The 24,658-nt window shown below is 38.5% G+C and overlaps 1 protein-coding gene and 1 long non-coding RNA gene across 2 annotated transcripts in view; one reads left to right on the top strand and one right to left on the bottom strand.

The window, feature by feature from the left end:
• Positions 1–262: 262 nt before the first annotated feature.
• LOC115286498 lies at positions 263–4,372 on the bottom strand. Its single transcript, XR_003906092.1, has 3 exons — positions 4,287–4,372; positions 1,417–1,434; positions 263–342 (listed from the first exon to the last, which is right to left on the bottom strand). It is a non-coding gene; the product is annotated as an uncharacterized LOC115286498 (long non-coding RNA).
• Positions 4,373–22,062: 17,690 nt separating this feature from the next.
• FAM160A1 (family with sequence similarity 160 member A1) overlaps positions 22,063–24,658 on the top strand; it is a 265,800-nt gene continuing 263,204 nt past the window's right edge. The window contains exon 1 of the mRNA XM_029940163.1: positions 22,063–22,102. The gene's annotated coding sequence lies outside the window, so the exon portion shown is untranslated. The remainder of the gene's footprint in view (positions 22,103–24,658) is intronic.

Below are 24,658 nucleotides of genomic sequence, written 5' to 3'. Positions count from 1 at the left end.
TTGCTGTTAATTTTTATTTTCTTCTTTATAGTGTTTTATATCTTACAAAATAATGAATATAAATACTTTTATATTTGGAAGAAAATTAATGAAAGAAATTCCAAAACAAATCAGTAGAAATCTATTCCACCAGCTAGCAAAGGACGAACAACGGGGGGAGCACTGGGTGTTACGTGGAAACCAGCTTGACAATAAACTATAAAAAAAAAAAGAAAAAAAGGATGAACAAATTCATAACTTTATTACAATTATGTGGGGCTATGTCAGTTCATGGGAATGATTCCATAAGAACAGCATCTTCCAGTGATACAGGCCAGGGACTGAGAAGTACACTCCCAAGTCCTTGAAAGAACAATGAAACACAAGAATGTATTGGTAGTGATCATGCATATTTGTTTATTTTCTTCTGAATACTTTTCTGTGTCTTTCAAATTTTCTGTAGAAAGCATGTACAGATTTTATTTAAAAATATAAGCCAGGGGCACGTGGGTGACTTAGTCTGTTGAGTGACTAACTCTTGATTTCAGCTCAGGTCATGACCCCAAGGTTGTGGGATCAAGCCCTGCCTCAGCTCTGGGCTGAGATTCTCTCTGTCTTTCTCTTTCTCTCTCTCCCCCCCACCCCCAAGTCCCTCACCTGGCTCGCATGCTCTCTCTCTAAAAACAAACAAACAAATAAACAAAAAGTAAAATAAATAAGTGAATATATAAAACAAAGAGACAGGTACAAACTGATTACAAAATGATAAGCAAATAGTGCGATGAATGAGAAGGGAAAGTCTATCTTACACTTAGTTCCTCCTTCTTCAGTTTGAATCAGGATTTAACTTGTCAGGTGTAATTGAGATACATATCATTGTTTCATGCTAAGCATGTGTCTCTAATCATAAAATTTCAAAAATTTTAAAATTTAAAACCTTTTTTTACCTAAAAAATGCATTTTTTGTGAAAAATAACTCATAATTTCTTCACTTAGAACTCTAAATATTTTGTTGTACATTCTTCCAGATATAGACACAGATATTTTAAAATAAACCAGGAACCTTTTGTTTTGTGACCTGCTAAATTCACGTAACTATATATATACCACACTTTCCCTCATGTCATTAAATAGATAATTTTTGATGGCTGGGATGCATACTTTTTTTTAACATAAGTGTATACCATGATTTATTCATTAGTCTCCTATTGTTAAATATAATAAAACTTTGGTTTGCAAGCATAATTTGTCCCAGAAACATGCCCATAATCCAAAGCACTTGTATATCAAAGTGAATTTCTCTGGAAATAATGGAAACAGATGATTTGTTCCATAACTCAAAAATAGTCGCACAAAAATGATTACAACACTGTAATATAATACAAAATAATAAAGAAAATATCAAATATAGTGAAAAATAAGTTAACCTGAACTTACCTTTGAAAAGCTTCATGGCTGGTGTGAGGGAGACAAGAGAAGAGAGTTATTGTGTCAGATGACTTTCACTATCACTAACAGCATCATTGCTATCTACTGGCTCAATGAATTCTTTTTCTTTTCATGCACCTTTAACAAGGAACCTATTCAATGACACTTGATTTTGCCTCCTTCTGAGGATTTCGCGGAAATGTGACATTGCATTGTCCTGAAACAGATTCATCACTCACAGTGCTACAGCCTTATTCGGGTGGTGTTTTCTACAAAATTTTGCATTGTTTCCCACATTTTACACATCTCCCTAATCTCATTTGAAGTAAGGGATTTCTCCTCCATCTCTCTGCAGATGAGATGCAGACATAGACTTCTTATCAAATCTCGCAATTTCGGCCACTTGCATAGCTTGTTCGTACTTCTTGATTTCCTTCCTAACTTCCACTGGAATCATCTCCTTCTTACCGCCTTTCTTTTCAACCTTTTCTTGCATTGTATCCACTTGCACAGATGTTGACCACAATATTAATAAACTCTTGTCATGTACTGTATTTAATGTAACTCGCAATAAGACAGCAAAGGAAAGGGTCTATATCTGCAGGCAGCCTAATTTAGATGAAGCAAAGCATTCCTGAGCTTCCTCTTGTATGGAAAAACAAAGGACTGTCCTTAGGTGTTTTGAAGTGATAAAAAATACACTAGTGCCAGTTGTGGGCACCTTCCAATGTTCTGAAAAATCACTGATTTCTGCCCAACACTGTGGCCTGAGACTAAGTATCTGCGCATGGGAGATGATCACCCACAATCCCACAGCAAGAGGGAGAGAGAGAGAGAGAGAGAGAGAGAGAGAGAGAAACCATTATTAGCTCAGGTGTGATCATGTGACATCCGGTGTCACATACTACTTGTATTGCAAGACATCACTCATTTATCAAGTTAAAGTTTATTAGAAATGGTTGCTCGTCTTGCAGAACAAGTTACTCGCAATCCAAGGTTTTACTGTATCCGTTAATTTTCTAGTTTTTAGCCACAAAGAATAATCATGATTTTACTACCTTTGTTCTTCTGTGTCTTGGATGTTTCCTTTTTAATAGGAATTGCTAAAACTGAATTGTTGAGTCAAAGACTTTAGTCATTTGTCAAATGATATATAGAAACAGTGCTTCAATTTTCCCTCCCCTCAGTTGTATCTGTTTTAAATATTACAGTGTTATAATAAGTCTTAAAATCAGGTAGGGTTAAAAAAATAAAATTAAATCAGGTAGAGTTAATTATCCAAATCTATTCTTCTTTTTCAAGGTTCTTTTGGTTATTATGGATCTTTTGCATTTCCATGTGAATTTTAGTATCACTGTCAGTTTCAAGCAAAAAAAAATCAGCTGGGATTTTTACTGTGATGGCACTGAATCTAGAAATCAATGGGAAGAACTAACATGATTTATTTAATTGTAAGTTTATTTAAGTTAGTTTTTAAGGTTAATAGACTTTTTAAAAATTTTATTCTTGAGAGAGACAGACAGAGTGTAAGCAGAGTAGGGGTAGAGAGAGAGGGAGACACAGAATCTGAGAAAGGCTCCAGGCTCTGAGCTGTCAGCACAGAACCGGAAGTGAGGCTCGAACTCACTAACTGCAAGATCGTGACCTGAGCCGAAGTCAGACGCTTAACGAATCGAGCCACCCAGACACCCCAAAGTTGGTAGATGTTTTAAAGCACCCTTAGTTTTGTAGGAAAATTGAAGGGAAAGTACAGAGAGTTCCCACATATCCTCTCCACCACCGTTTTAATATTATTAATATCATATAAATTACTGTGATACACTTTTTATAATTGTTGAACCAATATTTATACATTATTATTAATTAAAGTCTATAGTTTATAGTTCATAGGGGCCGTTCCTTGTGTTGCATATTCCATAGGTTTTAACAAGTATATAATGACATTATACCCACCTTTGCAGTATCTTACAGATTGGTTTCATACTATTGCTTTTTTGTACATTGGTCCTGTACCCTACTACCTTGCTAAGCTCACTTATGCTAGTGACTTTTGTATACAGTATATTGGATTTTATATACAGACAACCCTTTTGTCTGAAAATATTAGCTATTTTACTTCTTCCTTTCCAAAACTTCTAATACAGTGTTGAGAAGAAGTGTTGATCCATGCCTGGCTCCTGTTCTTAGGGGGTAATGCATTCAATCTGTCACAGTTAAGTATGATGTTAGCTGTAGATTTTTCATGGATACTCGTTATGAGTTGAGGAAGTTCCCCAGCTTGCTGAGAAAACAGATGTCGGATTTCGTCAAATGCTTTCCTGTGCCTACTCATCCTACTCAGATGATCATATGATTTTCCTTTTTTAGTTTAAGATGGGTGAATTACATTGATTTATTTTCTAATGTTAAGCTAACTCTGCGTTCCTGGGGTAAACCCCGCTTGGTCATGATGTATTATCCTTTTTATATATTACTGGATTTTGTTTAGAATTTTTTGAATCTATGTTAATGAGTGATATTGAACTATAGTTTTCTTGTCATGTGTATGTCTGGTTTTGGCGTCAGAGGAATGCTGCCCAGATGGAACGAATCAGAAAGTATTTCCTCCTCTCAAAATTTCTGGAACGTTTCTTTATAATTAATATCATTTCTTCCTTGATTGTTTGATAGCATTTAAAAGTAAAGCATCTGGGCCTGGAGTTTTCTTTTTGGAAAGATTCTTTACATATTCGATTTTGTTAACTAACATGTAGGGTATTTAAATTGACTAATTCTTCCTGAGTGAGCTTTGCTAATTTGTGCCTTTCAAATAATTATTTCCAAGACCCAGGTAATTTCCTCTCATACATGCACTCATGAGGACTCTGCTGAATACTCACAGGGACCTTCTGTATACCTGCAGGCTTGTGTCTCCGGGCAGCTCCTTCTTCTCTGGTACTCTGTCCTGCGGACGCTCACCATTTTGGTCACCTTGGACTCTCAGCTCTGTCCAGGCTCAGGGAGGTCACTGGGCTGTCCCTGGATTCTGGCTCCCTGCCCTGGGGCCTGGAACCTCCCCCAAAGCAGTAAGCTGCAGCAATCACATGGCTTTCCTTGCTTGTTCCCCATTTTCCAGGGATCATTCTCCTCCATTGCCTGATGTCCCATTGCCTTGAAAACAATTGCTAAATTTTGTCTTTTTCTTTTTTGAGGGTGTTTTGGACCCTTTCTGGGGGTCTGAAAATTCTTACTACACGTTTGGCACATGCTACATATCTTTGAACATCAATGAACTCAGGAAGAAATGCTTTGAAATTATTGTGAGAATTCCTGATAAGTCCTCATGACTTGCTCTGTGAAAACACCATGCAGTGTAAAGCTTTACACAGTTAAGTTTTACTGTTATGTTTTCCGTGCTGTGAAAAAGCTTTATATGTATTTTGGGCTTGCACTGTACTCTTGCTCTCACAAAAGATTTAGAAGCAACTGACTAATGAAACTTGGGAAAACAGTATTATAAAATGCCTAATTTGAGAACTTTACCAATTATATTTAATAAGTTAAAATCTTTGGTTAATGATGAGTCATTACATATAAAGAGTCTGGATAGGACTATTTTAAAAATTTACATTGGGGAAGGCTTTTTCTTAAGATCTTGGCTTTACAAGTTCCAGAACTTTAGGAAATGTTTAAATGAAAGGAAAGTTACCAAAAATTATAGTAATTAATGAACATTAGGGACAAAAGTAAAAATATCCATTCAGAGCTGCAAATGTAAAGCTGTTTCTCTTATTATGGTTTGAATTGAATATGCTCTAATGCACTAATGCACACTGAAATCTATCAAGTTTAATTACTTTATAAATGATAAAATAATTATAAGTTTCCAAAAATGATGGCAGGAATCACAGTAAGTGCTCTTGGAGCATTAAATTCTATTTTTTCCCCTCCTGATAACCGTAATACGTTCATCAACAGTTTAGCAAACCCTTTCTTAAAACTGTTTTCATCCATGGTAGGCATTTTTAAGGTATTGTATGATTGGGAAGAAAACATACAAGAGCTTAAAGACAGAAATTAAGCCAATGGGAAGAACTTCTCTTTCCAGAAAAGTGCATTCCCTTATCCCACCAGTGTACAACAGAGGAACAACCAACCAGCCAATCAACCAAAAAAATTAACAACCAACTCTTTCAAGACCACCTCATCAGTATTCACAGGTAACCATAGGCTCTAAAGATTCATGAATTAACTGTGAATCCTTACTCAAGAAAAATTATATCCTCTTAATGATGAAAGGGGAAATAAAACTAGCTCTTTAATGGGTCAAAAGTTAATGCAATTCATATTTTGAAAGGGTAAGGCTGCGAGTTATCATAAACAAAATCAACGAAATAAAGGAACTCAGATTCTGAATCAAACCCTCTTCTGTATTTTGAGTCATGCAGTTTTGATTCATATGGTTACCATGTTCTATCAAATACAGAAACCAGTGAGCAGGATAAATTGGACACCTGACAGCTTTCTGGTTAAGCAGTTTTTGTAGGTTCTTTCACTGAAACTATCAGGAAATTTCTACTTGAGTTGAATAGAAGTACAGGACTGAAGTTTCTTATAAAAAAAGGATTACTTACTATTGTGTCAATTTGGAGACTCCTGGGCTCAATGAAAACAAGCAAGGTAAATTTCCCCCTTGGGAATGCATCATAACAGGCACAGAGTTCATCCTAATCTTCTCTGTCTTCCAAACAGATAAGTTCTGCTGTAACCACAAGGATGCTGCTCAGTGTGAAATATTTTTTAGGAGGGAAGCTTTAATCTTTTCCTTTAAAAAATCATTTGTAATAAGTCCAACACATGCTATAATATGGATGAATCTTGAAGACAGTAGGCTAAGTGAAACAAGCCAGTAACCAAAGGCAACTCTTGTGTGATTCCATTTACATGAGGTATCTACAGTCGTCAAATTCATAGAGACAGAAGGTAGAATAGTGGTTGCCAGGGGCTGGGGAAAGGGGAATGGGGGAATGTTGTTGAACTAATATAGAGTTGAATTTTTCAAGATGAATAGAGTTCTAGAGATGACTTGCATGACACTGTGCATGTACTTAATGCTACTGATCTGTACGCTTAAAAAGGGTTAGGATGGCAAAGTTACTGTTATGTATATTTACCACAATTTATTTATTTAAAAAATATTTTATGTTTACTTATTTTTGAGAGCACAAGAAAGGAGGAGCAGGGGAGGAGCAGAGAGAGGGTGACACAGAATCTGAAGCAGGCTCCAGGCTCCAACTTGTCAGCACAGAGCCTGATGTGGGGCTCAAACGCACAAACCATGAGATCATGACCCGAGCCAGAGTTGGATGCTTAACCAACTGAGCCACCCAGGTCCCCCTACCACAATTTAGATGAGATTGGGCGCATTCAGGGTGGTATGGCCATAGGCCCCCTACCACAATTTAAAATAAAACAAACCAAATAACCTATTGCTGACAACAATAATTCCCAGTATATTTTTCACCAAGGCATACACGGAAATGATCACTAGCAAACTAGGGTAAATAAATAAAGTTGTTTGAGGCCAGAGTTGACTGTTTGGGGGGTCTCTGGTCATCTCAGGCTCGCTGTTGTCCCGAAAGGCTGAAAGGGTCAAGCTCTTGGCACTTCAGTCACCCATTCCCAGACCACATGGGAATATCTGTTCATTTTCTTCAGCCTGACCTCTAACGGTCTTCGCAGTGTGGCCTGACTCTTGCTTCCTAGGGCTTTTTCATTGCATGTAACTGAAATCCAACACAAGCCTGTTTAAACAAAAAAGAGGGATATTGACTTATAGATCTAAGTAACTGACTAGGCAAAAATGCCTTGAGGGGTGTAAACAATTTTTTTCTGGACTTGTGCCCATATATCATTTGACTGTATCCCACTGGATGTCAACTTCATTTTTCAGAAATGCTCCAAGTTACTGATCTTCAATTGGAAGGAGAACTGCTTTACAAAATGTTGAGCATCTCTAGTCCGAACAGTTTTGTACGTGCCTCCTGATACAGGAAGTTTTCCAGGGAAACAGTGCTCTACAAGTAGTCCTACTCTGCTTCTTAAACTCCAGTGTGTTTACAGATCACCTAGGGTTTTGTTAAAATGCAGTTTCTGATTGTTTAGGTTTGGGGTAGGCCCTACCGTTTGCTTTTCTAATAATGTCTCAGGTGACATTGATGCTGCTGGTCCAAAGGCCACATTTTGAGTATCAGAGCGTTAGGGGAACGTGCGGGAGCATTTTTATCATCATATCATAACTGGGAACACTTCTGGCAGTTAGTGACAAGGAACAGAGATATTAAACTTTCTGCAATGCGCCCGAAAGTCTGTGTAATGAGGAATTGTCCCACCCAAAAGACCAATAGCTCCCCCTTTAAAAAACAGTGCTCTCAGGCCTGCTATGATACATGCTTAGTGTCATCCTAAAATTTTAGGATGAAAGTCACAAAAACTTTTCATACCACATCAAAATAGAATATGACATTCAAGAAAATTAAAACTACAGTGAATGGTTGGAGGCCACCATTAAGAGTTTTTTGAGGGGAGGTGGGTTTAAAAATACCCATAAAGTTTTAGTATCTATTTTTCATGTGCTTAGAGCAGAACTCAACCTGATTCCAAATCCTGTTTTGATCTTAAAACAAGTGTTGAGAAGCCAGATTCTTCCTCCAAATTTCACACGAAGGCTCTTGCTTTAGTGATATAAATATAAATGCCTGTGTCCATGGCTGGAGCAGGTGCTTTGAAGTATTTTAGATAAAATGGGGCTTCTGTGCCTGGTGGAAGCGAGCCAAATGCAGATTAGACTCCACCTTCACTGCACCCTTTTCTCTCATTCCTGTTTCGTTTTTTTGTTAAATGCTTGAATGCACCATTCATTACACTAAGCTTCTGAACATTAAGCCAGGAGGGTATGGTCTGTTTCTGAGAGTACGTGTAATGTTAAAGAAACAGATTCCAGTTTCAGACAGCCTGAGTTCAAACCCTGGCTCAGCCAGGCACTAAAGTGTGTGACCTTGAAACAAATTTCTTAAATACTTAAAAGACTTTTTTTTTTAAGTTTATTTATTTTGAGAGAGAAAAAGAACACAAGTGGGGAAGGGGCAGTGGGGGAGTCATGGAGAGAGAGGGGGGAAAGAGACAATCCTAAGCAGGCCCTGCACCACCAGTACAGAGTCCGACGTGGGGCTCAAACCCGTAAACAAAACTGTTAGATCATGACCTGAGCTAAAGTTGGACACTTAATTGACTGAGCCACCCTGGTGCCCCTTAACTACTTAGATTCTCAGCTGTGAGTTAGATAATACTGGTACCTGCTTGGTGAAATTGTCTTGAGTAATTAATAGATGAAAAGCATTTAAAATAATGCCAAACATATATTAAGCACTCAATAGATATTTATTACTACTAAAATACTCATTTGGGTCTGTTAAGGTGTATATTATGAAATAGTAATAGGAAGACAAAACATCATAGTACAGAGGATGCTGTTTTTCATAAGAAGTGTGAAATGGGGGGCACCTGGGTGGCTCAGTCGGTTGAGCGTCTGACTTTGGCTCAGGTCATGATCTCACGGTTCGTGGGTTCGAGCCCCGCAACGGGCTCTGTGCTGACAGCTAGCTCAGAGCCTGGAGCCTGCCTCAGATTTTGTATCTCCCTCTCTCTATAACCCTCCCCTGCTCTCACTGTCTCTCTCTCTCTCTCCTCAAAAATAAATAAAAAACATTGAAAAAAAAAGAAATGTGAAAGGGTTCCCAGGATAAACTGGAGTGTTTCTATACAATTGAATACTAGCCAATAGTTTAGACCAGCAGTTCTCACTTTAGTGTGCATCTGAATCACCTGCAGGTTTGTTAAACAATAGATTGCTGGGCCCCACCCCCTGAGTTTCTGATTGGGTGAGATGCAAAGCCCTAGAATTTGCATTCTAACAAATTTCCATTTGAATATCAGGCTGCTGGTCAAGGATCACACTTTGAGGATCACTAACTAGTTTAGGTGGGGGTTTTTAAACCTTGGCACTATTGATATTTTAGACCAGAAAATTCTTTCTTTCTTTATTTTTTAAGTTTTTAAATTTATTTTTGAAAGGGAGAGAGAAAGCAGGAGCAGGGGAGGGGCAGAGAGAGGGAGACAGAGAATCCCAAGCAGGCTCTGTGCTGCTAGCATGGAGCCCTGATGTGGGCTCCAAACCAGGAACCATGAGATCATGATGTAAACTGAGATCAAGACTCGGACACTTAACCGACTGAGCCGCCCAGGAGCCTCAGGAAATTCTGTCTTGTGGGGAGCTGTCTCATGCATTGTAGGGTAGCTAGCAGTATCCCTGGTCTCTACCCACTTGATGCTGGTAGCACCTCCTTCTCCTTTCTCATTGTGACAACCAAAAATGTCTCTGGATATTGCCAAATGTCTCTTGGGGAGGAAAATGGTCTCCTGCTGAGAACCACAGAACCACTGGTTTAGAGGAATGAGCTAGTAACATGAAGCAATCTTAAAAATAAGGTTTTATCTTTAAAATGGCAGGCTGAAAAAAAGACAGACAATATCCATTAATGTAAAATTTAGAAACACAGAAAGCAATGTATTTCTATAGATACAAATGTATGTATTAAAATTATAAAAAAAAGGGGCCTCTAAGTAGCACAGTCAGTTAAGCCACTGACTCTTGACTTCGGCTCAGGTCATGATCTCATGGTTCATGGGTTTGAGCCCCATGTCAGGGCTTCCTGCTGATAGCACGGAGCCTGCTTGTGATTCTCTGTGTCCCTCCCTCTCTGCCCCTTCCCACTCTTAAAATAAATAATACATAAACTTAAAAAAATAATAAAAAAATATGGATTGTAAGGGCACACAGCAAAATCATGAAAATAGTTGCTGATAGGGAGATAGAATGCCCCGTGCCAGCCCAGGCCCATGGCCTTTCCCATCTGTAAAGTTCGAGTGTAGTGTTTCACTATTCAAATATTTTTAAAAATCAGGAGCTCATTTGACAACCCACCCATTCTTTAATTGTGAGTAATAGATATGTGAAAATTTATTATATTATTCTCTATATTTCCCCATATTTAGGACCTTTTTCCCCAATAAAATAAAGTAAAAATATTTAGTAAGTCAGAGAACCATTCACATTACCATTTGTGTTACTCACATACTGATTGAAAGTGGTAGTTTTAGGGTCAGAAAAACTAGAGTTCAAAATCTAATCCCACCATTGATGAGTTAATGACTTCTCTAAACCTCAGTTTCCCTACTTATAAAATGGAGATGATCATGGTACAATTTTTGTTATAAGCATTGACTGAAATAATGCATTTACTGTGTGAAGACAGGTCCTGCCAGAAGCAGGGGTAAAGATGCAAGAATTACTTTTAGATTTTCCCTGGTGAGAAAAAGATCGAGAAGGAGCTGGAAAGGGCAGGGAGAACCATCAGACCACAATGCCAGTCTGACCATCAGTGAAGTAGAGAGAGAGGGAAGTCGGTTGGAAGCATCCTAGACCACCACACAAGCTACAAAAGCTTTGGCAAGGCTGTTAGGGAGACCTCAGGCCACTGAGCACCTGTCAGAGGAGTGGGGTGTCTCCAGGCCTGGGCTTCCCTTTGCACCTCTACCAGTGCTCATGCACTGGCTGGGAGCAGCCCAGGGGAAGCTTGGCCCAAAAAGTATCAGAGCCTAGTAGTCGAGGCCAGTAGATTGATGTGGCTGGAGGTCTGAGAGGAGCATCTGGGCTGCCACAAGTGGGTAGCCTTCTGCCAAGCATATGGTAAGCATTCAGTAAATATCAGGTGCTAATAACAACAGTACTAATATTAAATTATACTCTTTTGAGTTTGCCTTGTGCTCAGAACATAAATGAGCACCTTTTCCACAGTTTATCCATTCATCAGTCAATGGACATTTTGGTTGGTTCCTCCTCTTGACTATTGTGAATAATGTTGCTATGAACATGGGTGTGCAAGTATATTTTACAGGTCCTGCTTGCCATTCTCTTGGGTATATATACCCACAAGTGGAATTGTTGGATCATATGGCAATTTTTTTTAAGTCTTTGAGGAAACACCACACTGCTTTCCATAGCAGATGCAGCATTTTACATTCCCACCAACAATGCATAAGAATTTCAGTTTTTCCACATACATAAGGATACTCTTAATTTTCTCTTTTTTAAAATTATAGTTATCCTAGGGGACCTGGGTGGCTCAGTCAGTTAGGTGTCCAACTTCAGCACCGGTCATGATCTTGTGGTTCATGGGTTGAGCCCCATGTCAGGCTCTGTGCTGACGGCCTGGAGCCTGGAGCCTGCTTTGGCTTCTGTGTCTCCCTCTCCTTTGCCCTTCCCCTGCTCACATTCTGACTCTCAAAAATAACATTAAAATTTTTTTTTTTAAATAATAGCCATCCTAAAGAGTATGAGGTGGTATGTCACTGTGGTTTTGACTTGCGTTTCCCTAATGATGAATGATGTTCAACATCTTTTCATGTGCTTGTCATCCACTTGTATATTTTTGGAGAAATGTCTAATCAAGACCTCTGTTCATTTTTAAATTAGGTTGTTTCTCTGATGTTAAGTTGTAGGAATTCTTTTTCTGCTCTGGATATTAGCTCCCTATCAGATATATGATTTGCAAATATTTCCTCCCATACCATATTGTGTTCTTTGATGTACAGAAGTTTTAAATTTTGATGTAGTCTAATTTATTTTCAACTTTGTTGCCCATGCTTTTGATGTCATATCCAAGATATCATTGCCAAGTCCACTGTCATGAAGCTTTCCCCATATGCTTTCTTTTAATAGTTTTATGCTCAGCTCTTACGTTTAGGTCTTTGATCCTTTTGACTTAGTTTTTGTGTAGCCACTAAAGATTTTTGAATAAATGGAGTGATGTGAAATGGTCATGAGCAAAGGATTTAGCAGTCTATAACAATCAATAGGTGCCTCACTCACGTCCTCAGATTCTATGTCTAGTTTGACCACATTGAATATAATCCTTTCCATAAAAGGGCCTTGATCAACTTAAACAGTGGTCTCCACCTTAAGTGCCCCCTAGAATTGCCTGGAGAAGCTCTAAATACTGATATCTGGTTTCCAATCCCAGAGATTTCCCCTTAATTTTTCTGGGATACAACCTGGGCATTCACTGGTACTTAAACAAGCTCCCTGGGTGATTGTAATATGTAACCAAGGATGAGAACTACTGTGCTAGAGAGATTTTCACCATTGCAAAATTAAGCAGTAGTTCACTGTGCGATGATCATTGTTTATTTGCTTTACTTACTGTAGTAAAAGAGCTTGCAGGTTTAAGATAACGGGAAAAAATAGGCTTTCCAATAAGTTTCTAACAATGTACTGCTTTCCCCAATATTTACCGATATTAGAGAGAATCCAACTTCAAGGATTGATACATTTTTAAAGAGCTCTTAAATGATCAACTGCCTGTACTCTTATTTTTATAACTGTATCATATTCCTTTTTGATAAATAATGGCAATTTTTTTATCCAAATGGCATTGTATTCTAACTCCAGGAAACACATTCAAAAGGAAAAAGACTTGCAAATGGAATATGCTACGGAACTGTAAACAAGCCTAGAATTAAAACATATACCTCTTTTTATTGCAGAACTGAATATCCAGGCTATAGTAAAGTCCCCTTATTTTTTTTCTAAAATGACTTAGCTTTGGAAAGTTCATTATTTATCAATCATATTTTCAAATTCTGAGAAACAATTAGAACCTGAAATTCATTGTCAAAGCCTGTGCACCACAGAGAATCCTGAATGAGATTAAGGAGCAGAGGAGGATAAAGGGCCGAGTAAGAGCGGAGTGTTTTATGTCGCAGAGTTGGGTCCCCATGGCAGACAGAGAACAGCAAGCGTTAATACGCTCAGATCAGGAATTATTTTGGTAACAGGGTGTCATACATGCCATTTTTAATGCCAGATCGTATAGCTTTTATTTTGAAAAATCATACACAAGCCAAGGATGGCCAAATCCCAGGGCTACTTAAAATTAAAGGAATTTAAATTAGGTGTGGTGAAAAGTCTCCTTTAAATATGTTGCCCCTGTGTTTTACATCCACAGTTCTCAAACTTTAGTTTGCATCAGAGTCACCTGGTAGGCTTGTTAAAACATAAATCATGAGGCCATAACCCTGAAGTCTGATTGGTAGGTTTAGGGCAGGGGCATGGGAGGAGGCAAAGCATTTCCATTTCTAACAAGTTCATAGGTGATGCTGATGCTCGAATGGACGAGAAGGATGCACACTTGGTGAGTCACTGTTTCATGCTGGGCACAGGTGTCCCCTACCAGTCCTTATTCTTTTTTTTTTTTAAGCCTATCTTTAAACTGATTTTTGTATTTCATGGAAAGACTGCTTTTTTACAAAAATGCTTTTCTTCAACATGGTTTCAATCTGATACCTATTTTTATTTTTCAACTAAATAAAAAGTCCTCATGAGTAACCGTTAGGACTCACATATTTTGATATGTAGCTGTGTTTTAATGTGAGTCACCATAATTCTTCATGGATACATTTGATTTATAGATAATGATCTCTTTGCTAATTACAACACTGAATTGTATAGTCCTGCCACCTTTCCAAATTTTGGATGATTAGAGTGGCAAATTTAGTAGGATTTTAGGCAGGGGGGGTGTGATAGTCTGTGTTCCTCCAAAATTCCTGTGTTGAAACCTACCCCCTACGGCGGTGATGGTGTTTGGAGTTGGGCCTCTGAGAGGTGATTAGGTCATGAAGGTGGAGCCCTGGTGAATGGGGTTAATGGTCTTATAAAAGGCTCCTGAGCGAGCTCTCTGCCCCTTCTACCAAGTCTGCAATGAGAAGTCTGCAGCTCAGAAGAAGGCCTTAGCGCCCTGATCTCAAACTTCAGAGCTTCAGAACTGTGAGAAATAGATTTCTGTTGTTTATATTTTATCTAGTCTGTGGTATTTTGTTAAAGCAGCCTGAACAGACACAGAGGAAAGCAGATTTTATTAGGAAAACTTGTGAATTTCAATTATTCATACAATGTTATCTTATGAATAATCATGAGTTCACTAAGCTATACTTTCTTGTTGAATTTTCCTTTCTGAAAGCTCCATGTAGCTTCTTAATTATAATCTGGCACTGCCTACTTAGAGAGAGCTCTTCACACTTGCTGTAGATTTCCTAAATATCTGTAAGTTTAGTGCGTGGTGTTATTTTGTAGCCTAGGACCGAGGATAAAGCATCCAGTATGGAGTGTGTGTGACAGGCCACGAAGAGAATACTGTTTCTGAGAAATGTGAAACATAAATGCAAGCATTCTTTGGACAATAACAATAAACAGGGAGGGGAGAGGGACAGAGTGAGAGAGTGAGAAAATCTTAAGCAGGGTCTATGCTCAGCGCGGAACCAGATGCGGGTTCCATCGCACAACCCTGGCATCATGACCTGAGCCAAAGTAAAGAGTTGGACACTCAACCAACTGAGCCACCCAGACACCCCACCTCTCTTTTTAAGAAAGAGGTTTATCACTGACCAGTTAGAGTGGGTGACTTTTGTGAATAGAGGAGAAAAGAATCAGAAGTCATGAAAGCTTGATGAATATGTTAAAAAAAAATAGTGGACCGATTCATATCAGGAGGAGCTGAAAGCAAGAAACTTTAAAAAGGTTTTTTCAAATGTTTATATTTTTTATATTTTTAATTTTAATTTTAATTTTTTAATGCTTTTTATTTTATTTTTGAGAGACAGAGAGTGCGAGCAGGGAAGGGTCAGACAGAGGGGGAGCTACAGAATCTGAAGCAGAATCCAGGCTCTGTGGTAGCTGTCAGCACAGAGCCCAAAGTGGGGCTTGAACCCACGAACCGTGAGATCATGATCTGAGCTAAAGCCGGATGCTTAACCGACTGAGCCACCCAGGTGCCCCATAGACGTTTACTTTTGAGAGAGAGTGAGACAGAGACAGACCATGAGTGGGGCAGGGGCAGAGAGATAGAGAAAGAGAGAGGGAGAAGGGGACACAGAATCCAAAGCAGGTTCCAGGCTCTGAGCTCTCAGCACAGAGCCCAATGCAGGGTTGGAACCCACAAACTGTGAGCTCATAACCTGAGCTGAAGTCGGGTGCTTAACCTACTGAGCCATCCAGGTGTCCCAGTCTCTCTCTCTCTCTCTCTCTTTCTAAGTTTATTTATTTTGAGATAGAACCAGTGGGGAAGGGGCAGAGAGAGATGGGGACAGAGGATCAAAATGGGCTCTATGGTGACAGCAGAGACCTGGATGTGGGGCTTAAACTCCTGAACTGTGAGATCATGCTCTGAGCCAAAGTTGGATTCTTAACTAACTGAACCATGCAGGTGCCTCTGTAAATCTCTTTTAAGTTGATAACCACTTAAATTTAGATGTATCCTAACGGTCTACATCCATTTTATGATTTTGAGGTTACATTTTCCATCTTTTTATCTTGTGTATCCCTTAATTAATTATTGAAGGTATATTTTAACTATTTTTGTGTTTTAATCTTCATACCGTCTTATATGTGATTATCCATGCAACCTTTACAGCATTAGATGATTTCAAATTTTATTATATATTTACTTTTACCAGTGGGCATTATACTTTCATTGTTTTCCTGTTACTAATTAGGACCCTTTTGTTTCAGCTTAAAGAATCCTTTTAACATTTCTTACAAGGCCAATCTAGTGGTGATGAATTGCTTTAGTTTTTACTTCTGGAAAACTGTATCTCCTCTAATTCTGAATGACAACTGACAACTTTGAATGACAACTTTGCTGGGTTGAATAATCTTGGTTGTCAGTTTTTTTTCTTTCAGCTCTTTGAATATATTGCATTGCTCTGTTTGGTCAACAAAGTTTCTGCTGAAAAATATGCTGATAGTCTTATTGGGGTTCCCTTGTGTATAACAAAGTGTTTTTCTCTTGCTGCTTTTAAGATTCTCTCCTTATTTTAAATATTTGACATTCTTTAAAATAAGTTTTTTAAGATTTTAATGCCAATATAGTCAATATACATGGTTATATTAGTTTCAGGTGTACAATATAGTGATTCAACAATTCTATACATTACTCCGTGCTCTTCATAAGTGGACTCTTAACCCCGATCCCCTGTTTCACCAATCCCCTCCTCACTCTCCCCCTACCAACTACCCTGCTGGTAACCATCAGTTTGTCTCTATAGTTAAGAGTCCGCTTGGTTTGTCCCTCTTACCCCCTCACCTGTTTTGTTTTGTTTCTTAAGTTCCACATATGCATGAAATCATATGGCATTTGTGATTCTCTGAGTTGTTTCACTTATATTCTGTAGCTCCATCCATGTTGTTACAAATAATAAGATTTCATTCTTTTTTGTGGCTGAATAATATTCCATGGTAAATATGTACACATCTTTATTCATTTATCAATTGATGGACATGTAGACTGCCTCTGTAATTTGGCTATTGTAAATAGTGCTTTGCAAACATAGGGGTATATGTATCCCTTTGAATTAGCATATTTGTTTTTTGGAGGTAAATACCCTGTAGTGTGATTATTGGATTATAGAGTAGCTCTATTTTTAACTTTTTGAGGAACTTCTATATTGTCTTATAAAGCAGCTGCACCAGGTTGCATTCCCACCAACAATGTAAGAGTCTTCCTTTTTCCCCATATCCTCACTGACACTTCTTTTTTTGTTTTTAATAGTTTATTACCAAGTTGGTTTCCATATAACACCCAGTGCTCTTCCCCACAAGTGCCCTCCTCCATGACCATCACCCGCCTTTCCCCCTCCCTCTTCAGCCCTCAGTTCTCAGCATTCAAAGGTCTCTTGTGGTTCGCCTCACTCCCTCTTCCCAACTCTTTTCCTTCTTTTCCTCTTCCCGTGGTCTCCTGTTAGACCTATGAGTGCAAACATATGGTATCTCTCCTTCTCCACCTGACTTATTTCACTTAGCATGACTCCCTCTAGGTCCATCCACTTCCCTACAAATGGCCAGATTTCATTCTTTCTCATTGCCATGTAATACTCCATTGTGTATATATACCACATCTTCTTGATCCACTCATCAGGTGATGGGCATTTAGGCTCTTTCCCTGATTTGGCTATTGTAGCAAGTGCTGCTATGAACATTGGGGTACCCGTGCTCCTATGCATCAGCACTTCTGTATCCCTTGGGTAAATCCCTAGCAGTGCTATTGCTGGGTCATAGGGGAGTTCTATGGATAGTTTTTTGAGGAACCTCCACACTGTTTTCCAGAGCGGCTGCAGCAGTTTACATTGCCACCAACAGTGTAGGAGGGTGCCCGTTTCTCCACATCCTCGCCAGCATCTACAGTCTCTTGATTTGTTCATTTTAGCCACTCTGACTGGTGTGAGGTGGTATCTCAGTGTGATTTTGATTTCTATTTCCCTAATAATGAGTGATGCTGAGCATCATTTCATGTACCTGTTGGCCATCTGGATGCTCACTGACACTTCTTATTTGTGTTGTTGTTTTAGCCATTCTCATAGGTGTGAGGTGAACTCTTATTGTAGTTTTGATACGTATTTCCTTGATAAGTGATGTTGAGCACCTTTTCTTGTGTCTGTTGGCCTTCTGTATGTCTCCTTTGGAGAAATGTCAGTTCATGTCTTCTGCCCGTTTTTAAGTGGATTATTTGTTTTTGGCTATTGTACAAGTTATTTATATATATTGGATACTAACACTTTATCAGATATGTCATTTGCAAATATTTCCTCCATTTCAATATGTTTACTTTTAGATTTGTTGATTGTTTGCTTTGCTGTGCAGAAACTTTTTATTTTGATATATCTCCAATAGTTTAGTTTTATTTCCCTGGTCCCCTGAGAAATGTTACTGTGGTGTCAGAGAAATTATTGCTTGTACTCTCTTCAAGGATTTTTATGGTTTCAGGTCTCACATTTAGGCTTTTAATTAATTTTGAGTTTATTTTTGTGTATGGTGAAAGAAAGTGGTCCAGTTTCATTCTTTTGAATGTTGCTGCCCAGTTTCTTAGCACCATTTACTGAAGAGATTGTCTTTTTCTTGTTGGATAGTCTTGCCTCCTTTGTTGAAGTTTGATGGACTGTATAATCATGGGTTTATTTCTGGGTTTTCTATTCTGTTCCATTGATCTATGTGTCTATTTTAATGCCAGTACCATACTGTCTTGATTACTATAGATCTGTAATATAACTTGAAGTCTGGAATTGTGATACCTCCAGTTTCTCTATTTCAGGATTGCTGTGGCTATTCGGGGTCTTTTGTGGTTCCTTATACATTTTAGGATTACTCATTCTAGTTTTGTGAAAAATGCTCTTAATATTTTGATAGAGATTGCATTTAATCTGTGGATTGCTTTGGGTGGTATGGACAGCTTGACAATATTTGTTCTTCTAGTCCATGAGCATGGAATGTCTTTCCATTTCTTTGTCTCATTTTCTGTTTCTTTCACTAATGTTTTATTGTTTTCAGAGTACAGGTCTTTCACTTCTTTCAATTTGTTCCAAGGTATTATTTTTGGTGCAATTGTAAATGGGATTATTAAATTCTCTTTCTGATGCTTCATTATTAGTATATAGAAATGCTATGGATTTTTGTAAATTGGTGTTGTGTCTTGGAACTTTACTATATTCATGTATCAGCTCTAGTAGTTTTTTGGCGGAGTCTTTAAGGTTTTCTCTATATAGTATCATGTCACCTGCAAATAGTGGAGGTTTTACTTCTTCCTTACCAATTTGGATGCCTTGTATTTCTTTTTCTTATCTAATCACCGTAGCTAGGACTTATACTTTGAATAAAAGTGGTGAGATTGGACATCCTTGTCTTGTTCCTGACCCTAAGGAAAAAGCCTCTCGGTTGTATCCCATTGACTATGATGTTAGCTGTGGAGTTCTCATATATGGCCTTTATTATGTTGAGGTATATTCCCTCTAGACCTATTTTGTTGAGTTGTTGTTTTTTTAAATCACTAATGGATGTTGGGGAGCTTGGGTGGTTCAGTTGGTTAAACATCTGGCTCTTGATTTCAACTCAGGTCATGATTTTTATGGTTCGTGAGATCAAGTCCTGTGTTGGGCTCTGTGCTGACAGTGTGGAGCCTGCTTGGGATTCTCTTTCTCACTATGCTCCTCCCCTGCTTGTTTGCTTGTGCTCTCTCTCTTTCTCTCTCTCAAAATAAATAAATAGACCTAAAAAACCCCTAATGGGTGTTATGTTTTGTTGAATGCTTTTTCTGTGTCTATTGAAATGATCATATGGTTTTAATCTTTTCTCTTATTGATGTGACATATCACATTGATTGTTTTCTGAATATGAACAGGGGAAGGGAAGAGAGAGGGAGACACAGAATCCAAAGCAGGCTCTCAGCTCTAAGCTGTCAGCAGCCCAAAGCCCAATTTGGGACTTGAACCCACAAACTGTGAGACCTGACCTGAGTCAAAGTTGGATGCTTAACCAACTGAGCCACCCAGGTACCCTGACTATTTTGTGAATATTGAACCACTTTGCATCCTGGAAATGAATCTCACTTGGATGCTGAGTGATTTTTTTTTAATGTATTGTTGGTTTTAGTTTGCTCATATTTTTTGAGGATTTTTGCGTCTATGTTCGTTAGAGAGACATTGGCCTGTAGTCCTTTTTTTTTGGTAGTGTTTTATCTGGTTTTCGTATCAGGATGATACTGGCCTCAGAATGAATTTGGAGGTTTATATTTTCCTCTTCTGTTTTTTGGAATAGGTTGAGAAGAATAGCTATTAACTTTTTTTAAATGTTTGATAGAATTTGCCTGTGAAGCCATCTGGTCCTGGGCTTAATATTTGTTGGGAGTTTTTTGATTATTGATTCAACTTCATTGCTGGTAATTGCTCTGTTCAAATTTTCTCTTCCTTTTTGCTTCAGTTTTAGTAGGTTCTATGTTTCTAGGAATTTACCCATTTCTTCTAGGTTGTCTTATTTGTTGACCTAATTTTTCATAGTATTCTCTTATAATTGTATTTCTGTGGTATAGTATTGTCTTTTATTTCTCTTTCATTTGTGATTTTAAAAAATTTTTTTAATGTGTATTTATTTTTGAGAGAGACAGAGTGTGAGCAGGGGAGGGACAGAAAGAGAGAGAGAGACAACAAATCTGAAGCAGGCTTCAGGCTTTGGGCTGTCAGAACAGATCCTGATGCAGGGCTGGAACTCATGAACCATGAGATCATGACTTGAGCCGAAGTGAGACGCCTAACCAACTGAGTCACCCAGGCGCCCCTCATTTGTGATTTTGAGTCTTTTTTTTTTCTTATTTATTTATTTTTAAATGTTCTATTCATTTTTGAGAGAGAGAGAGAGAGAGAGAGAGAGAGAGAGAGAGAGAGAGAGAGAGACAGCGTGAGCAGGGGAAGGTCAGAGAGAGAGGGAGATATAGAATATGAAGACAGGCTCCTGGCTCTGAGCTAGCAGTCAGCACAGAGCCTGATGTGGGGCTCGAACGCACAAACCAGGAGATCATGACCTGAGCCAAAGCCAGACACTCAACTGACTGAGCCACCCAGGTGCCCCTTTTCTTATTTATTTAAAAACATTTTTTAGGGGTGCCTGGGTGGCTCAGTCAGTTAGGTGTCTGACTTTGGCTCAGGTCATGATCTCCTAGTTCATGGTTTCGAGCCCCATGTCAGGCTCTGTGCTGACTGCTAGCTCAGAACCTGTTGTCTGTCTTCAGATTCTGTGTCTCCCTCTCTCTGACCCTTTTCTGCTCCCACAGTCTCTCTGTGTCTTTCAAAAATAAATTTAAGGAATTTAAAAAAAAGAAAACTTTTTTTTAATGTTTATTTATTTTTTGAGAGATAGAGACAGAGAGTGAGGCAGGGAGGGGCAGAGAGGGAGTCACAGAATCCGAAGCAGGCTGTCAGCACAGAGCCTGATGCAGCGTTCCAATTCATGGACTGTGAGATCATGACCTGACTTGAACTGAAGTTGGACACTTAGCTGAATGAGCCATCCGGGTGCCCCCTCCCTCCCTATTTTTTTAATGAGTCTGGCTAGAGATTTATCAATTCTGTTGATATTTGCAAAGAATCTGCTCCTGATTGCATTAGTCTGTTCTATTTTTTCAGTTTTTATATCATTTATTTCTGCTCTAATCTTTATTTCCTCCCTTCTGGGTTTGGATTTTTTCTTTCCTTTTTCTCTTTCTTCTTTTTTTCTTTTTTAGCTCTTTTATATATAAGGATAAGTTGTTTGAAATCTTTCTTCTTGAAGTAGGCCTGTATTGTTATCAACTTCCCTCAGAACAGCTTTTGCTGCATCTTAGAGATTTTGGATTGTTGTGCTTTCATTTTCATTGGTTTCCATATAATTTTTTAATTTCTTCTTTGATTTCTTGGTTAACCTATTCATTGTTTAGTAGTATATTATTTAATCTCCATGTCTTTGTGGTATTTCTAGATTTTTTCTCGTGGTTGAGTTCTAGCTTTATAGTGTTGTGGTCAGAAAAGATGTAAGACTGATCCTTTTTAATTTGCTGAGGCTTGTTTGGTTGCCTAATATGTGATCTGTTGTGGAGAATGTTCTGTGTGTGCTTGTAAAGAATGTGTGTTCTGCTATTTTAGGATGGAATGTTCTGAATATATCTATTACATTTGTCTAGTCCAGTGTGTCATTCAAAGCCATGGTTTCCTTGTTGATTTTCTGTTGGATACTCTGTCCATCAATGTAAGTGGGGTATTCAAGTCCTATACTATTATTGTATGAATATCAATCCTTTCCTTTATGTTTCTTGTTAAGTTTTTTTATGTTGGTGTGCTCCCATGCTGGGTGCGTAAATACTTATAATTGTTGTATTCTTTTGTTGCATTGTCCTTTTATTATTATATAGTGACTTTCTTCATTTTTTATTACAGTCTTTAAGTCTATTTTGTTTGACATATGTAGTGCTACTCCAGATTTCTTATGCCATGTATTTGCATGATAAATATTTTTTCACCCCCTCACTATCAATCTGCAGGTGTCTTTAGGTCTGAAATTAGTTCCTCTAGGAAGCATATAGATGGCTTTTGTTTTTTCTTAAATCCACTTTGTTACTCTATATCTTTTGATTGAATGTAAATGGACTAAATGTTCCAAAGTAATAACCATTGTTTTTTTAATGTTTATTTTTGAGAGAGAGAGAGACAAACAGACAGACAGAGCTCAGGTGAAGGAGGGGTAGAGAAAGAGGGAGACACAGAATCAAAGCAGGCTCTAGGATCTGAGCTCTCAGCACAGAGACTGACACAGGGCTCAAACTCACCAACTGGGAGATCATGACCTGAGCCGAAGCCAAACACTCAACTGACTGAGCCAACCAGATGCCCCCAATGTAATTATTGATGGATATATATTTATTGACATTTTGTTCCTTGTTTTGTGGTTGTTTTATAGTTTTTCTCTGATTCTTTCTTCTGTTTTTCATGTTTTGCTGACCTTCTTTTTTGGGGGGGGTTCCAGATTATATTTTATGTATTTATTTTTTTAATATTAAACATTAATTAATTTATTTTTTAAATAGTTTATTGTCAAATTGGTTTCCATACAACCCCAGTGCTCTTCCCCACAAGTGCCCTCCTCCATCACCACCACCTCTTTTCCCTCCTCCCCCTTCCCCTTCAACCCTCAGTTTATTTTCAGCAATCAGTAGTCTCTCAAGTTTTGCATCCCTTTCTCTCCTCAACTCTGTTTCCCTCTTCCCCTCCCTGTGGTCCTCCATTAGGTTTCTCCTGTTTTCCTGTTAGACCTATGAGTGCAAACATATGGTATCTCTCCTTCTCTGCCTGACTTATTTCGCTTAGCATGACACCCTCAAGGTCCATCCACTTTCCTACAAATGGCCAGATTTCATCCCCTCTCATTGCCATGTAGTACTCCATTGTGTATATATACCACATCTTCTTGATCCACTCATCAGGTGATGGACATTTAGGCTCTTTCCATGTTTTGGCTGTTGTTGACATTGCTGCTATGAACATTGGGGTACATGTGCTCCTATGCATTAGCATTTCTGTATCCCTTGGGTAAATCCCTAGCAATGCTATTGCTGGGTCATAAGGGAGTTCTATGGATAGCTTGTTGAGGAACCTCCACACTGTTTTCCAGAGTGGCTGCACCAGTTTACATTGCCACCAAGAGTGTAGAAGGGTGCCCATCTCTCCACACCCTCGCCATCATCTATAGTCTCTTGACTTGTTCATTATAGCCACTCTGACTGGCGTGAGGTGGTATCTCAGCGTGGTTTTGATTTGTGTTTCCCTGATGATGAGTGATGTTGAGCATCGTTTCATGTGCCTGTAGGCCATCTGGATGTCCTCTTTGGAGAAGTGTCTGTTCATGTCTTCTGCCCATTTCTTCACTGGGTTATTTGTTTTGTGGATGTGAAGTTTGGTGAGTTCCTCGTATATTTTAGATATTAGCCCTTTATCTGATATGTCATTTGCAACTATCTTTTCCCATTCTGTCAGTTGCCTATTAGTTTTCTTGATTGTTTCCTTTGCAGTGTAGAAGCTTTTTATCTTGATGAGGTCCCAAAACTTCAGTTTTGCTTTCATTACCCTTGCCTATGGGGATGTGTCGAGTAGGAAATTGCTGCGGTGGAGGTTTTTTCCTACTTTCTCCTCAAGGCTTTTGATGGTTTCCTGTCTCACATTCAGGTCCTTCAACCATTTTGAGTTAATTTTTGTGTATGCTGTAAGAACGTAGTCTAGTTTCATTCTTCTGCATGTTCCTGTCCAGTTCTCCCAGCACCACCTGCTAAAGAGGCAGTCTTTTTTCCATCGCATACTCTTTCCTGCTTTGTCAAAAATTAATTGGCCGTACATTTGTGGGCCCAGTTCTGGGTTCTCTATCCTATTCCATTGGTCTATATGTCTGTTTTTGTGCCAATACCATACTCTCTTGATGATGACAGCTTTGTAGTAGAGGTTAAAGTCTGGGATTGTGATGCCTCCCATTTTGGTCTTTTTCTTCAATATGACATTGGCTATTTGGGGTCTTTTGTGGTTCCATACGAATTTGAGGATAGTTTGTTCTAGCTTTGAGAAGAATGTTGGTGCAATTTTGATGGGGATTGCATTGCATGTGTAGATTGCTTTGGGTAGTAATGACATTTTCACAATGTTTATTCTTCCGATCCATGAACAGGGAATGTTTTTCCATTTCTTTGTGTCTTCTTCAATCTCTTTCATAAGTTTTCTATAGTTTTCATCATATGGGTCTTTTACATCCTTGGTTAGGTTT

Source organism: Suricata suricatta, chromosome 1, assembly GCF_006229205.1.
Source record: "Suricata suricatta isolate VVHF042 chromosome 1, meerkat_22Aug2017_6uvM2_HiC, whole genome shotgun sequence".
NCBI classification, from domain to species: Eukaryota; Metazoa; Chordata; class Mammalia; order Carnivora; family Herpestidae; genus Suricata; species Suricata suricatta.
This window is presented reverse-complemented; position numbering and strand designations above follow the sequence as displayed.